At 48.1% G+C, this 13,659-nt stretch overlaps 1 long non-coding RNA gene across 2 annotated transcripts in view; it reads right to left on the bottom strand.

Moving 5' to 3' along the window:
* LOC148045732 (uncharacterized) overlaps positions 1-13,405 on the bottom strand; it is a 32,562-nt gene extending 19,157 nt beyond the window's left edge. Inside the window, exons 1-5 of one of the 2 annotated variants that reach the window (XR_015696302.1) lie at positions 13,246-13,392; positions 5,074-5,133; positions 3,253-3,309; positions 2,578-2,642; positions 128-703 (exon numbers count right to left, since the gene is read on the bottom strand). This is a non-coding gene — a long non-coding RNA (uncharacterized LOC148045732). Of the gene's footprint in view, positions 1-127; positions 704-2,577; positions 2,643-3,252; positions 3,310-5,073; positions 5,134-13,245 lie in introns of those variants that run through there. The other variant, XR_015696303.1, reaches the window with a different exon arrangement.
* Between the last annotated feature and the right edge of the window lie 254 nt (positions 13,406-13,659).

Genomic DNA, 13,659 nt, shown 5'->3' on the forward strand with positions numbered 1-13,659 from the left:
GAGGGAGGGAGAGAGAGAGAGAGAGAAGGGGGGGTTTCTACAGGTTTTTCTGGAAAATCTTTATGTAAGCAGGACAGGAAGTAAATTTAAACCATGTTTGTAAATGATACAAGCGAAAGGGTGAAAATTCAGAATTTCAATTCTTTATTTGCGAAATCGGTCCATTGAGTATTGTTTGATTGTAAAAAGCATAATCTTGATTTGAGATGCGGATTCTTTTTTGTCTTCATGCTTATATCCGGAAGAGGAGACTCCGCCATACAGCTAGTCCTCGACTTATGACTCCAGTTGAGCCCCACCCAAGTGTTGCTAAGTGAGAAACGGGTTCAGTGAATTTCGTCCCCTTTCCCGTTTTTTTCTCACCGGGAATCCCAGCGGTGGTTAAGAAAGTCACACAGTCGTTAAGTGAATTGGGATTTCCTGTTGACTTTGTTGGTCGAAAGATTCTAAAAGGGGGGGGGGGGTGTTGCGTGACCCCGGGGTATAACAACCGTCATAAATGTGAGTGGGCTGTCCAAGCATCCAAATCACATGAGTATAGTCGTAAGCGTGAGAAAGGGGTCACAGGTCCCGTCGTTCGGGGCCATTGCTAAGCGAACTGTTGTAAGTCGAGGACTGCCTGTATGGGGAATGCGCTCAGATTATTGGGAGAAAATTCTGGAAGCAGAGTTGAATTCCTTGTCCTGATCTTTGAGCCCAGAGCCTGCAGGAAAAGGAAGGAGAGGTTGGAAGATACCAGTCAAGCTCTGGGGGGGGGGGGGCATCCTGAAAGCAGCCAGATCAAAGCATAGTCTATCTGTTGGGGGGGTTCTTCCTCATCCAGACCACTCACAACCTTCAAGGCTTCCTTCAAGGATCTTGGTTTAGCGTGTGACTGTGTTTATGATTCGTCTTTTACAAAATCGTGGTTACTGGGGTCTGTGGAGCACACGAGAAAGAGACTGCGCAGCCACCGCCATCCATTTTGGCCAGGAGAGGCGCCACAGGTGGTTCCTCTTGATATTTGTAGGCCAGGCCCACGGCCAGATTTAAACACCCCATGTAGGCCTTGAGTTTGACACCCGTGGTCTGGGGTCTCCTACTTGATCAGTGGGTTGGGCTAGATGACCTCTGAAGGCCCTTCCAACTCTGTTATTCTCTAAAATTACACTTTTGCTATAATCTATATACAAAAATATCCGATAGATAGATACATAGATACATAGATAGCTAGCTAGCTAGCTAGATAGATAGATAGATAGATAGATAGATAGATAGATAGATAGATAGATAGATAGATAGACAGACAGACAGACAGACAGACAGACAGACAGACAGACAGACAGACAGACAGACAGATATGATATGTAGATAGGATAGAGAGAGGTAGATGATGGATAGATGGATGGATAAATATAGAGGGATATTAAATGATTGATAAATTACTGAAGAGATAGATGATGATAGATAGATAGATAGACAGATAGACAGATAGACAGATAGACAGATAGACAGATAGACAGATAGACAGATAGACAGATAGACAGATAGACAGATACAGATAGACAGATAGACAGATAGACAGATAGACAGATAGACAGATAGACAGATAGACAGATAGACAGATAGACAGACAGAGATAGAGATAGAGATAGAGATAGAGATAGAGATAGAGATAGATAGAGAGATAGATAGATAGAGATAGATAGATAGATATAGATGATAGATAGATAGATAGATAGATAGATATAGATGATAGATAGATAGAGAGAGAGAGAGAGAGAGATAGATAGAGATAGATAGATAGATAGATAGATAGATATAGATAGATAGAGATAGATAGATAGATAGATAGAGATAGATAGATAGATAGATAGATAGATAGATAGATAGATAGATAGATAGATAGATAGATAGATAGATGGAGATAGAGAGATAGAGAGATAGAGAGATAGAGATAGATAGATAGATAGATAGATAGATAGATAGATAGATAGATAGATAGATAGATAGATAGATAGATATAGATGATAGATAGAGAGTCAGACAGACAGACAGACAGACAGACAGACTTTTAAAAATATATTTCTTTTCAATTTTCCTTACTATCTTCAGTTTTTATCTTTCATTATTGTAAGCCGCCCAGGGTTTTTCTGAGGTCAGATGGTCAGCCAATATATTTTATAAATATATCAGTAAATCCGTAAATCAATAAATCATAAAATCAATAAATCATAAAATCAATAAATCATAAAATCAATAAATCATAAAATCAATAAATCATAAAATCAATAAATCAATAATTCAGCAAATCAATAAAAGCAAATATATAAATCAATAAATCAATAGTCTTGTTTCTTTCTTTTCTATTTCCTTTCTTCCTCTCTTTCTTTCTCTATTTGTTCTTTCTTCTTCTCTGCACCTTCTGTTTTTTCTTTGTATTCTTTTCATATTTTTAAAAATTTTGCATTAGCTTTTACCTTTTCAATTTCAACGTTGAATCAAATTAGTATCTTTTTCAAAAAAAAAAGAAATTCCTTTGAATCCACGCAAACCCATCCCGAAACCCTTCTACACCTCTTCGGCTCTTTGACGTACTTGTGTGCCGGAATCGACACGCATCAAATCGCGTCTTCGCCATCCTCAGTAGCGACACCGTCAATCTGCAGAAGGGGAGATCAAAATGCCGGGTGTGGGGTTGGTTAGCAGGGAATGGAAGGGGAAGATTTGCGGCGGCCAAGTGGGCGTGACTGGGTAAGTGTGACCAGCTTGGCGCATCTGGCTGAGTGCTGCTGACTCAGCACGGTTGACTCGGCACAGCCACGCGGCCGTTGTCTGGCGGGTGCGTCGTCTGGTGGACGCAGCTGGTTTGGACCTGCTGACTCGGCACGGCAGGATCAGTACGGAACAAATCGTACTGGTTAACTCGATGTGGAAACAACTCGGCGCCCTACAAACTACCGACAGCCAAGCAGGCGCAAACACCCACACACCCCATTCCGAGTTTGGGGACTTTTCTGCACAGAGGAAGGAGAGGCCCTTCTAAATAGGACCACATAGAGCCAGGCAGGCCCAGCCACGATTTCCACCACCAATTTGGGTGAACCAGTCTGAACCGGATGAATACCACCTCTACACCACCCTCCACAGAGCCAAAGCAGGAGGCAAGGAACTTCTGGGTTCCAAGTTCTCCCCATGTCGAGTTAGGCTGTGCGACTTGTTGCACGCCGAGTCTCCCCACCCAACCCCGAATCTCTTCAATCCCAAACATACCTTGATACGCTGTAGCCGTTCCCAAAGGTCTGACGGGAATTCTTCGACACTTGGGATCTGTGGAAGGAGAGGACACTAAGCAAGTCTCCCAACCGGGAGAAAGGCTGCGACTCAGATTAGAGAAAAGAAGTACACTATAGCAGCATTCCAGTATTTTGGGAGGGGGGGTGCCCCAAAAAAGAGGGGGGGGGTCATTGTCCTAAGGACCAGAAGGCAAGATGAGAAGCGACAGATGGAAACTCATCCAGGAGAGAAGCAAGCTGGAATTGAGAAGAAACCTCTTACCGGGAGGACAATTATCCGGTGGAACCGCTTGCCACCACTGTCAGGCCTGCAGTTATATCCCTTTTAGGATCTTTGGCCTTCCACACTCTCTCTCTATTGCCTTATGCTGTTTCCTTAGTGTAGTAGTTCGGAGGGGGGAATAGGAAGGAGTAGGATTGTGGAATGTATTGTTGTCATTCTTTCCTAAAAGCCCAAGGTCATCTTTTGTCTCCGCACCAGTACACCTGACCGGAGCCAGCTGGGTGGAGATGCCAGCGTGGAAGAAGAAGATTGGACCATGTGATGGATTTGTGGGGGTGGGGACAAGATCACAAACTTTCAACTGGGTAGGAATCCTAGGTAACTTTCAGAATTGGGATTCCACAGATGTGCCAAGATGTCTGACTTATTAAATTGGAACTTTAAGGGTTGTTTTGCCTTGGACTCTGATTTAATTCTGCATGATACTTGGAACGCTAACAACCAGAGGTTGTGGGTGCTCCATCAGCGGGAGGTTTGGAAGAAGAGACAGGTCAGTCACTTCCCTGCAATGGTATCGTGTCTCCTGCTTGGGCAGTGGGCTGGACTAGAAGACCTCCAAGATCCCTTCCAGCTCTTTTCTGATGGATGGATTGAGAAGGCAGACGCCAATTAAGAACTGCTTTCCTGGAGAACGGGGGGGAACTTGAGCAGCCCCTGATCTATCTGTCAGCTCTCACTTTAGGATTTCTATCCTACACTCTCAGGCAACAACAGATGCCACCAACACTCTCTCTTTGGTCCATAGCCCAGAGGCCAGGACTATGGAGGGAGGATGAGGAGAGACATGCTTGGGGAATCGAAAGTAGAGACTGCACCTTCTCTCGATGCTGCCTCAGGGTCATCCAGCTGGGAGAAGAAAGAGGGAGTTGCATACCAAGTTGCTGAATAGAGCTGGAAGGGACCTTGGAGCTCATCTAGTGCGACCTCCTCCTCAAGCAGGGGACCCTGACAGAATTACAGAGTTGGAAGGGCCCTCGGAGGTCTTCTAGTCCAACCCCCTGCTCATGCAGGTGACCCTTACAAATGGTTGCCCAGTCTCTTCTTAAAAGCCTCCAGTGATGGAGCATCCACAAGTTCTGGTGGCAAGCAGTTCCACTGGTTAATTGTTTTGCCGGTTTGTTTGAAGTGCACTTTATGCTGTTGCAACCACTTTCGCTTCTCAACTTGCCAATGAACCGGGGGGGGGGGAGAGGAATGGGGGAAATGGAACGTAACCTACAGACATCAAGAAGTCGAGTCCTGAGAACCAAGGACACTTACGCAGGTCTTTCCTAAACCCCAGGGGCATTTTCTCATAACAATACCCTGACCTTTAATTGGACAGTGTGACCTGCTCTAATAGTGGGAGGGGGAATGCTATATTCGAAGTATGTGGATTGCGTGGGAATTAGCCACAGTTGGTTTGGCTTCCGCCGTGCTGGAATGAGGTACTCAACATAATTTTGCGATCGGAGATTGTATCATCTCGAGCGGGCTTGCTGGGTTGGGTTCGTCAGTCGGAACCTTGACACATACCTGAAGAGCAGGTCGACGAGTCGGGAATTCGGCCAAGTCATCTATCAGTCGGCCCTCCTCCTGGGGGGAAAACCAGGCGTTAGAAGGCAGAACTTGGGGACAGCCCCCCCTCCCAAGGTGCAAAATGTCTTTGCTCAGCATAAGAAACGCTCAGAGTGGGGAATAAGCCAGAGTTCCCCAACCTTTCTGGCCAGGTGGGGGGAGAGGATGCTTCCACGCGAGTGGCGGGCAAGCGTGCACAGCTTCATTTGTGTGAGTGATGGACACACACGCATGCCACTCGCGCACCCATGGTTGCACAAATGGAAGCATGTGCTCCCATGCTTGCTTGCAGTTCACACTATTGAGGACACACGTGCTTGCCCGCCACTTCTGCAACCCAGTTACAAAGGGCTTGGGCCCCGATAGCGAGCTGCGGCCTGGGGATTGGGGAGCGTTAAGCAAAGGAGAGCTAAGGACCATGTAAGATGCAGGGGTCTCCAGAGGTTCACACAGAAGATGCAAAGACTGCCTTTTCGTCATCTGCGATCCAGGAGACAAGGAGATGTGGCAGCAGAATCTGAGGGATTCCGTTAGAATCTGAATTTTGTCCCAGACAAAAGGCTTCCTAGGTCAAAAAGGTCAAGCTGTTGGCCGCCGGTTACGTTTTTTAACTGCACTGCCGAGCTTTGGTTATGTCAAGCACTGGGGAAACCGAGAGATTCAGTCAGTTCAAATGAGGATCAAGATTTACTGCAAGCTTAAGCTCTCTACAAGAATCTGGCCTACTAATGGTGAAAGGAAATGAGTGGGAGATAAGAATGGAAGGAATTCAAGGCAGGCTGGAATTATCTGTGCAGGGACTCGTAACTGATGACATTTTTGACCCCTCCTTTGGGCTCAGCCGGGTCATCTCCTACAGGTTGCACCACTGTTGTGACTTTCATTTTTAACCAATCACTGTAGACACCCTTGCCACAAAATCGCAGGGTTATGGGGAGAAGGGGGCGATTTTGTAAGGCAAAGTCATCCTTTCAGAATTGGGGTACCAGCCGAATTCGACGGTGTTCATCCCATGCAGATTCAATCTGCATTCAATCCCTGTGCCCTTGACTCGATCCCAGGGAATGGATCCTACACTCCCGAGGCAAACCCCAGCCTCATCGGCAGGATCCAGAATGGTTCTGCTCAGGGGTGTGTTGCTGCCGGTCCCCGCCGGTTCTCGTGAACCGGTTGGTCATCGGACCCAGAAGTAAGCCCGCCCTGCCCCCAGCCCTATATAGCCATCCCGGCTAGATGGTATTTTGTCCCTTCTCTCTCCCCGTTGCTCAAAAAAGCGACTTCAGGAAGGTCCTTTGCTATCAGGGAGGTTCTAGGAGTCTGCTGCCACCAAAGGACCTTCCCGGAGTTGTTTTTCTGAGCAACGGTGAGACAGAAGGGACAAAATACCATCCGTTTTCCCCATGCTCAGAAAAACAACTTCGGGAAGGTCCTTTGTTGGCGGCAGGCGTCCTAGAACCTGCCTGCTAGCAAAGGACTTCACCGGGCTTCCGTGCAAACTACCGCCAGTAGCCCCGTGCTCAGAAAGCAAGTCCGGGCCCAACCTCATAAAGTGGCGAGGAAAGATCCGCGTTTAAGGCCTGCCATTCGAAGAAGCGGGCGGAGGAAGCAGTCGCTCCTTGTTCCAGGTCAGTTTGGTTGCAGTGCAGGGGTGGGTTTCAGCCTGTCCTAACCGGTACGCTAGAACCCGTTCGTGAAATTGAGCGTATGTTTTAGAACCCCTTCCTCCGGTGGCGGAATGTACCGGAATGCTTGGTTCGCTTCCCCCACCCGACGCGATCTCCTTTCGTTCTCCCTCCGTGTCATTCACTCGTTCGGGCAGCAGAGAACGAAAGGAAATCGCATAGCCGAAGACAAGGGAGCCTGCAGCCTCCTTCATTCAAACATTCAGGCTGCGGGGATGGGGGGCGGCTTTCTCGCACGCTCTTTCTCTGAAGCCGCGCTGAATTCAGCAAACTGGACAACGCGTGCCCTTGGGCTTGTACAGCAGCCGAAGAACAGGAGGCGAGGATTCGGCTGCTGCACAAGCCCACGGGCAGGCGCTGCCCTCTTCTCTCTGATAGCCGCCTGGTTCAAAAGGAGGAGGAGCCCATCCGGGAAGACGAGGAATGCGAGGGGGATCCAGTGGAGAGCCTTCTCCTTTTAAACCAGGCAGCTATCAGAGAGAAGAGGGCCTGTGCGGTTATGCTGCAGCTGAAGATCGCCTGGCTAAAAAGGAGGAAGAGGAGGCTCCGCTGGTCCAAAGCCCATCCACGGGGACAGGGATCCCCATCGCGTTCTTCGTCTTCTTGGATGGTTTAAGGTTTATTAGCATTTGTATGCCGCCCACTCCCTAGAGACTCTGGGCGGCTTACAGATAAAAACGGGGGGACGTATATAAAAATTAAAAGAAACAAACATTAAAATTACACATCATGCATACCGCTTAGAGTGGGTCTGGATAAAATCAACAGCCCCAGGCCTGCCGGAACAGCCAGGTCTTAATCACTTTGCGGAAGGCCGGAAGAGTAGTAAGGGTCCGGATCTCTACGGGGAGATTGTTCCATAGGTCCGGAGCAGCTACAGAGAAGGCCCTTCCCCAGGGACCCGCCAACCGACATTAACCGGCAGATGGAACCCGGAGGAGGCCTAATCTGTGTGATCTTATTGGTCTCTGGGAGCTAAATGGCAGGAGGCGGTCTCTCAGTTGGGCTCCTCCTCCTTTTTAACCAGGCGGCTATCAGAGAGAGGAGAGCAGTGCAACAGAGGAGCAGAACGGCCTTGATCCTGTCGAGCTGTCCAGTCAAAAAACCTTTTCCTTCTGTAGAAAAAAAAGGGGGGGATTCCAGAGACACACTGAAGGAGGGAATCCTCAGCCAGGGAACCCTTTGCTCCGTCACAGCAGCCTTTTCAAGCAGGATCAGACTAGCTTGAAAGCCTCCCCTTCTACTTCAGCGGGGAAATTCCAGGCTCCCTCCCACAGAAAAAGATCCCCTTCACGGAAGCTCGAGAGGGGAGCGCTGCCTCTGCCCGGCAGAATCTCCAGAGAGAACTTTGCAATTAGCTGTGGAGTGGCGAGCAGCGGACTTGAGCATTTGCACGCATTCAGCCAAGGTCCTGCTGAGCCCCGCTACTTTGGACGACCCGATGGATTTTACGATGGATGTGCACCCCCCGGAGGTGTTGAAGAAGGACAGGCAGCTCAGCCTGATCCAGGACGACAGGTGTGACAGCGGCTTACAGAGAGAGAGGGGGGGGGGGAGAGAGACAGACAGAGACAGGCAGACAGACACACAGACACACAGAGTGGGAAACAGATACACACAGAGGCAGGGAGGAGATACAGAGGGAGAGACAGAGAGAGACAGACGCACAGAGACAGACACACAGAGAGAATGACAGAGAGAGACACAGAGGGAGGGAGATAGAGGCAAAGAGCCACACAGAGAGTGAGAGACAAACTGAGAGAGAGAGAGAAAGAAAGAAAGAAAAAGAAAGTGGGAGAGGGAGATGAAAGAAAGATAAAGGGAGAGAGAGAGATGCAAAAGGAAGGAAGAAAGGAGAGAGAGATAAAGAGAGAGAGAGAAAAAAAGAAAGAGAAAGAAAGAAAGAAAGAGAGAGAGAGAGAGAAAGAAAGAAAGAAAGAAAGAAAGAAAGAAAGAAAAAGAGAGGACTTATGACCACAATTGAGTCCAAAATTTTGGTTACTAAGCAAAAGTGTTGTTAAGTGAGTTTCAGCACATTTTTCAAATTGGCCACGCCTACATGGTCACATGACCGCTGAGCCACTCCCACAAAACGGGCCACACCTACACAATAGTTCTAAAAAAAATTGAAACCCACCACTGGTTCTACCTTGTCAAGCGGTATTCCAAGTGCGATGGAGGAGTAACATCCGTAACGACCACAGCGTCTCTGCAAAAAAGAAAAAACACCCCTCCTTACCAGCCGGCTGGAGAAACTTTTCAGGTTAAGGCAGCCTGTTCCAATCCGGCTGTCTGACTACAATACCCATCATCTCTTCAGACTGAGATTAGCAGAGCCCACTAAACCCATTCCAGATCAGTCCAGGTAGGAAACAACCTCCCTGTCTTCTAGCCCTGATGTTGTTACATAGTTGGGTCATGAAATGTCTGCAAGAAAACAACCCAGCTCAGAGAGCATCAAGGACCCCACAGTCGTCGTCGTCCTCCTCCTCCTCCTCCTCCTCCTCCTCCTCCTCCTCCTCCTCCTCCTCCTCCTCCTCCTCCTCCTCCTCCTCCTCCTCTCCACCCACTCGACTCCTTTCTAGCACTGATGATGTTACCTAGATAGGTCATGAAATTTCTGGAAGGAAACCAGCAAGCTCAAGAGAACACCAAGGATTGCCCAGTCCTTCTTTCTTTCCTTCGTTCCGTCCCCTTTCTTTTTCCTTCCTTCCTTCCTTCCTTCCTTCCTTCCTTCCTTCCTTCCTTCCTTCCTTCTTCTGCCTTGCATCTTCCCTCCCTTTCTATTTCCCTCCTTCTTTCTTTCCTTCCACATTTCCCGTTTCCTTCCTTTTTCTTTCTTTTTCTCTTTCTTTTCTGTGTTCCTTCCATCGCTCCTATCCCGTTTCTTTTTACTTCCTCCTTTCTTTCTTCCATCCACCTCCACTGTTTCCTTCCCTTTTCTTTCTTTTTCCTCTCTTCTTCCTCCCTCCCTCCAATCCTCTCTTCCTCTCTCCCTCCGTTCCTCCTTTTGCCCTCCGTCCATCCATCCATCCTTCCTCCTCCTCTTCCTTTCCTTGTTTTCTCCTCCTTCTCTCCAAAAACCCCACTCCCTTCTAGCGCTGATGATATCCCCAAGTTGGGTCGTGAAATGTCTACAAGACAACCACCAAGCTCAGAGACCTCCAAGGATCCCACATCCCTCCTCCCCATCCTCCTCCTTCTCACCTTCCCTCCAAGCACTGATGATGTTCCCTAGTTGGGTCATGAGCCCTAGTTGGGTCAAGAGCCAAGGTGGCGCAGTGGTTAAATGCAGCACTGCAGGCTACTGCTAGATCAGCAGGTCAGCGGTTCAAATCTCACCGGCTCAGGGTTGACTCAGCCTTCCATCCTTCCGAGGTGGGTAAAATGAGGACCCAGATTATTGGGGGCAATATGCTGACTCTCTGTAAACCGCTTAGAGAGGCCTGAAAGGCCTATGAAGCGGTATATAAGTCTACTGCTATTGCTATCATGAAACGTCTGCAGGGAAACCACTGAGGAAGAGCCCCCTAACCCTAAATCCTAACCCACAAGAAACGTCTTCTAAGCTGACCCACCCAGCCGACCCCATTAACCACGGGCAGTGTGGACTCACTGGAACGCTGACCGCCGTCTCAACCACCAAAGCCAAGAGGAAGGCCGAGATCAACCAAAGCTTCTTCATGGCCGTCTTTCTCCACAAGGTTCGAGGCAGGATCGCTTGAGTTGAGAACCCGCCGAGTTGTCTACGCTCCGTCGCTGGACTTTGACTTCTGGTTTCCCGTTAACGGGGTATTGTGGACACATCTGGATTGTTAGCATAAGGCCGAGCAACGGCCTTCAGTCTCTGGCCAATGATTAGCCACTTGGAGGGATGTCCTGCTGGACTCCAAACCTTCAGGTGAAGAGATAATGAGATGTTTGCTTTGGGTATCTGCTTCCGTACTTTCTCTGTGACGCACCAAGCTTTGATTCACTTACTACCTTCCTACGTACAATGTTGTTCCTTTTGAGGACAAAGAAGAAGGATCAAAAGAAATGCAAGGAGGAGAGGAATCTTACAGAACCATATAATAACAGCTGGAAGGGACCTCGGAGGTCCTCTAGTCCAACCCCCTGCTCGAGCAGAGACCCTTACAGAATCATAGAAGGACAGAGTGGGACCTTGGAGGTCTTCTAGTCTGCTAGTGCTCCAAGCTCCCTTTCAACTCTCTGAATTCTATGATCTTCTAAGGATCTCCTCCTTGAGCAGGGGGCTGGACTAGAAGACCTCTGAGGTCCCTTCCAACTCTACCCTGAAGTTTGAATTCGATTAAGGCTTCTGACTTTACGGCCATGCCCCTCAGTTGCACTTCTGGCAAACCATGCCACATCTACAGGACCTCTTCGTAAACTGCGTTATGTTCTTGAAAGTCCTTTTTTTTTTTTTGAGGTTCTCCTGAACTTGATCCGATCCTAACCTTCTGGTTTTTGCCACCTTCTCAAGGAAGTCGTGGCTTCTTCAAATATTGGTTTGGCCTTTTGGTTCTCATTCCTGACGAAGATAAGAGTCAACCAAGTTTATTCCTCCGTTCGATGTGTGGCCGCTTCCTTGTCCATCAAACTTCCTTCATTCTCATTTTATAAAACGTGCATCTTCTTAAACCTCCAGTTCCCACAGCTTCCAGAAAAGCTTTCCCCAGTGAGCCCATATACAATGGTTCATTTAGTGATTGTTCCAAGTTGCAACGGCCCAGAAAAAAAGGTGACTTATGACCATTTTTCACAGTTACGACTTACATCCGTTCACTCGCGATCATGTGATTTAAATTCAAATCCTGGGCCACTGGTTCAGTTTTACAACCATTGCTATTTCCCGGGGATCGTGTGATCCTCTCTTGCGACCTTCGGACCAGCACAGTTAAGGGGGGGGGAGCTCGATTTGCTTAGTGACCGGCTGACTAACTTATCAACTGTGGCGATTCACTTAACAACCGTGGCAAGAAAGGTCGTAAAACGGGGCAAGACTCACCTAATGACATCAAGTTGGGGCTCCATTGTGACCCGTAATCAAGGACTATCTCTACCACAGAGCTCCGAAGCCCCTTCTTCTGTTACTTCACTTGGCCTTGACTTTTTCACAATGATAAACGCTTGGCAACTGACTTGTATTTATGACGGTCGCAGTGACCCGGGGTCACAGGATCAAAATTCATATGCTTGGCAACAGACTCATACTTATGACGGTTGAAGTGTCCCCAGGTCACTCAATCCTTCCGGCAAACAAACTCAGTGAGGAAACCAGATTTTCTTAAGAACTGTGTTTCAGCTTAATGGCTGCAGTGATTTGTTTAACAACGGGGGCAGGAATGGGGGTAAAAGAATGCAAAATGCACTGAGCAAGTGTCTTGCTTAGTAGCAGAAATGTTGGGCTCAATTCTGGTCATAAGTCAAGGAATAGCTGCATACCTGTATGCAGCCATTGGGACGGGATTTTTAGGTTGCTAAACTCAGCTGTACCTAATTTTACGTCCTCTTTCACCACAGTTGTTAAGTGAACCCCGCTGCCATTAAGTAGCTAGGTGGGCGGTAAAAGAAGTGCAAAATATAAATAATTATAAATAAAATGAAACGGGAGGCATTTTTTTCTTACAATAGATAAACATTGTACAGGCTGGGCAAGGCCTGATGTCAATCCTGCCCCAACTTGAACCTTTAAGCCAAACTGACCTTTAACTTCATTGGTCGATAAAGGTTTAGTCTACTAACGGTCAAGTGGACTATGATAAAGCAAAGCCGGAACTGAAGTTCGCAGGCAGCAAATCCCTGGGTGGAACATTCCCGTCTTAGGCACATCCCATCATTGCTTCCTCCACCCCACTCCATTGTCCAATCATGTTCAAAGAAGATGCTTTTTGGAACGGCCGTTCTGAGTGCAGGCTGTCTTGTGCCTCCATTCCTTTCCTGGGGGAAACGGCCTTGAAGCGCAGTCTCTGAGAGGCAGACTTAGATTGGTTACTTTCAGTTTCCCCCACTAAGCATTCTCTCTCTTTTTCATTCCCTCCTCCTTTCTTCTTCCTTCCCCCCCCCTCCTTATTTTTCCTTCCTTGCTCTCTTCCCATCTTTTTCTTTGTCTTTCTTCTTTCCCTTTCTGCTTCTTCCATGCTCAAATGCAAAAGGGGAAACGTTTCTCCTTTGGTTTTGCTTTCAGATTGTTTTGCTAGCCCTCGGGCAGTTGAAAACAGAGGAAGGAAAAGCCAGCGTCTTTTTCCTCTTCCTCCTCCTGCTCCTCCTCTCCGCAAACCCCACTCCCTTCTAGCCCTGATGCTGTTCCCTAGTTGGGTCATGAAACATCTGCAGGGAAACCACTGAGGAAGAGCCCCCTAACCCTAAATCCTAACCCACAAGAAACGTCTTCTAAGCTGACCCACCCAGCCGACCCCGTTAACCACGGGCAGTGTGGACTCACTGGATTGCTGACCGCCGTCTCAACCACCAAAACCAAGAGGAAGGCCGAGATCAACCAAAGCTTCTTCATGGCCGTCTTTCTCCACAAGATTCGAGGCAGGATTGCTTGAGTTGAGAACCCGCCGAGTTGTCTACGCTCCGTTGCTGGACTTTGACTTCTGGTTTCCCGTTAACGGGGTATTGTGGACACATCTAGATTGTTAGCATAAGGCCGAGCAACGGCCTTCAGTCTCTGGCCAATGATTAGCCACTTGGAGGGATGTCCTGCTGGACTCCAAACCTTCAGGTGAAGAGATAATGAGATGTTTGCTTTGGATATCTGCTTCCGTACTTTCTCTCTGACGCACCAAGCCTTGATTCACTTACTACCTACCTATCTACCTACAATGTTGCTCCTTTTGAGGACAAAGAAGAA

Source organism: Thamnophis sirtalis, unplaced genomic scaffold, assembly GCF_051295495.1.
Source record: "Thamnophis sirtalis isolate CommonGarterSnake01/CBP01778 unplaced genomic scaffold, rThaSir2_p1.2 scaffold_4, whole genome shotgun sequence".
Lineage (NCBI taxonomy): Eukaryota > Metazoa > Chordata > Lepidosauria > Squamata > Natricidae > Thamnophis > Thamnophis sirtalis.